The sequence below is a fragment of the Crocuta crocuta genome, unplaced genomic scaffold (assembly GCF_008692635.1).
Source record: "Crocuta crocuta isolate KB4526 unplaced genomic scaffold, BGI_CrCroc_1.0 scaffold36, whole genome shotgun sequence".
Classification (NCBI taxonomy): domain Eukaryota; kingdom Metazoa; phylum Chordata; class Mammalia; order Carnivora; family Hyaenidae; genus Crocuta; species Crocuta crocuta.
In genome coordinates, this window is record NW_027532203.1 from 20,835,383 (window position 1) to 20,838,919 (window position 3,537).

A 3,537-nucleotide genomic window follows, 5' to 3' on the forward strand; every position below is an offset into this window, starting at 1 on the left:
TTAGGCTCTATATTGGTACAATTCCCATTTGGCTTTGAAAATCATTTACTTATTTCTCCAGTGCCCAATATTATGCCAGTCTTTGATGTATGCCTTTTGATGAACAGAATTTTTAATTTCAACTTATATGAGTTTAATATCTCTTTCCTTTATGGCTTGTACATTTTGTGGCTCATTTCAGGAATCATTCCTCAATCAAGATTGTAATAATCTTCTCCTATATCATCTCCCAAAAGAGTTGCTGTTTATTTTTTTCCCTTTAAAGCACCTGGACATGGTTTTTATCTATGGTTTTAGATAGGGTACACTTTCATTGCTCTTCATAAAACAATCAATAGTCAATTATCTCATGACCATTTGTTAAAGAACTGATATACCATTTTCTTACCCATCTATAACAACAGATTGACCATAAATTCAGTTTCCAAAAAATGCATGCTGAATTTATTATATTGCCCACCTGTGTACCAATATCACCTTGTCATGATAGCTTATTAGACATTCCCCCACCCCTATTTTTTCTAAGGATAGCCTTGGCTCTTCAAAGATTTTTTTTTCTCTTCCGTATAAATTACAGAATTAGTTTGTCATGTTCCAGTAAATGTATAAGACGTGAATTTTCATGTTGGAACTGCATTGCATCTAAATATGAATGTATGAGAATTGACATTCCCAATGTATGGAAATAGTGATTTCCTAGACATGGATGTAGTGATTTCCTAAGTATATTTAAGTATTAGCAAATATCTTTAAACAAGATTTTAGTTTTCTCTTTAAAGAATTATGCATTAGGGACACCTGGGTGGCTCAGTTGGTTAGGTGTCTAACTCTTGATTTTGGCTCAGGTCATGATCCCAGGGTTGTGGGATTGAGCCCCACATCAGGCTCTGCATTATGCTTGGAGCCTGCTTCAGATTCTCTTTCTTCCTCTGTCTACCCCTTCCCACTCACATGTACACTCTCTCTCTCTCAAAATAAATACATAAAAGTAAAAAAAAAAAAGAATTATGCATTATTTTATATTAATTCTTAACTAGTTTACAATTTAATTATTATATACATTGTATTTTTGGAAAATGATTTATTTTGTTGTCATATATGTGTGTATAGTGGATATGCAGAGACATATATATATACACATATACATATACAATTGATAGATAAATATTGTGTATCCAACATTTTAACCTCATTCATTCTAATTAATGATTTGTCTATAGATTTTGTTTGTACATATTTCATACAGACAAATATATTAAACTTTTGGTTTTTTTTTTGTTTCAAACCTTGCATGTTTTCTTTTCTTGTCTTACTGTGTTCACTAGGACTTTCAGTACAGTGTTGAACTGAATGATGGTGATGGGAGAGGCCATCCTGTCTTTATCATTTAAAAAGAATGTGTCTATCAGATAAAGGGTTAATATCCAGAATCTATAAGGAACTCACCAAACTACATGCCCGAAAAACAAACAACCCAGTGAAGAAATGGGGAGAAGAAATGAACAGACACTTCTCCAAAGAGGACATCCAGGTGGCCAACAGACACATGAAACGATGCTCAGCATCCCTCCTCACCAGGGAAATACAAATCAAAACCACACTGAGATACCACCTCACGCCAGTCAGAGTGGCTAAAATGAGCAAATCAGAGAACTCTAGATGCTGGCGAGGATGTGGAGAAACGGGCACCCTCCTACACTGTTGGTGGGAATGTAAACTGGTGCAGCCCCTCTGGAAAACAGTGTGGAGGTTCCTCAGGAAACTAACAATAGAACTCCCCTATGACCCAGCAATAGCACTGCTAGGAATTTACCCAAGGGATACAGAAATGCTGATGCATAGGAGCACATGTACCCCAATGTTCATAGCAGCACTCTCCACAATAGCTAAAACATGGAAAGAGCCTAAGTGTCCATCAACGGACGAATGGATCAAGAAGATGTGGTTTATCTATACAATGGAATACTACATGGCAATGAAAAACAATGAAATCTGGCCATGTGTAGCAACCTGGATGGACCTTGAGGGTGTTATGCTGAGCGAAATAAGTCAGGCAGAGAAGGACAAATATCATATGTTTGCACGTATAGGAGGATTAGGAGGAACTTGACAGAGGACCAAGGGGGAGAAGAAGGGGGGAAATGGTGGGGGAAAGGGAGAGAGGCAAACCATGAGAGACTCTTGAATGCTGACAAAAACTGAGGACTGATGGATGTGGGGGGGAGGGGGGGATGGGCATGGAGGAGGGCACTTTGGGGATGAGCACAGAGTGTTATGTGGAATCTAATTTGACAATAAACTATTTGTAAAAAAAAAAAAAAAGGAAAAAAAAGGAAAAAAAATAAAAATAAATTGTATGGTGAGAAGATCTATATGCTATCAATTCTTTGAGGTTTACTGGTATTTCCTTTATGATATTTGGCCAAATGTGTAGCCATTTTTTTAAATATCTTTTTAAAATCACGATCAAGATTATTTGGACTTTCTGAATCTACTAATTGTTTTTATTCATCATGTCTGAAAACTCAGCCTTTAAATATTCAGTTATCCTTCTATATCATTCTCCTTTTGGATATGCATTAAATTTTCTCCTTGTATATTCCGGTGTCTTAGTTGTTCATATTTTTCATTTGTTTTATATTCTCTGTTGCATTTGGATGACTTCTTTAATTTTATATTCCAGGTTATTAATTCCTTTATTAAATGGGTTTAAACTGCTATTGTCAATATTTTATGTTTTAAATTTTTATTACATACTTTTTTATTTTTATAAGTTGTGAAAGTTTTTTATAAGTTCCTCTTAATTTTAAAAAGCTATCTTCAGTCATTTTGCATAGTTTCTTACCTTTAATCATATGTGCGATTCCTTCTTTTTAAAATGTATATTAAAAGTTATTTTGTTTTCTGAGTCTGCAATGTTAACATCCAAGTAATTCACAGGACTGGTTCCATATGTGTGTGTATGGGTGTGTGTGTGTGTCTGTCTGTCTTTCTTACCTTTGTCTATATAACACCACTTCCTCTTTTGAAGGTTTTTAAATTTACTGTAGGATCACAATACTTGGCACTATAAGTTCGAAAAATCTTTAAGACTTAATTCAAGGTGGGCCCTTGATGGGTGGATTTGCTTCTGCCTAATTCCTGGGGGACTACATACCAGAGGTCACTTAACCACAAATTATTGGCTTGATTTTTTTTCCCTCTACCATTCAGGTAGCATGAATTTGGGTTTCAGAGCTATAGGGAAGCCTGATTATGTTTATAAATTCTCAGAAAAGATTTTTTTCCCTTTTAATTCAGCAGCCAGGTCATCACTGAAAATTCTCTTTGGTCTATACTAAGGGATAGAAGTTTTATTTGTTGTACTTCCTCACTAAAAGTTAGCACTTTGGGGCCTCAGCTGTATGTGGAGAGATCTTCTCTTATCCCCTTCCTGTTTCACAAACATGACTTTTTTTTCCTCTTCCACATGTCCAGTTAGGCAATGATAAGCAGAGGTTTATATTCACTGGGTTTGACAAACATTCTCAAGACAAA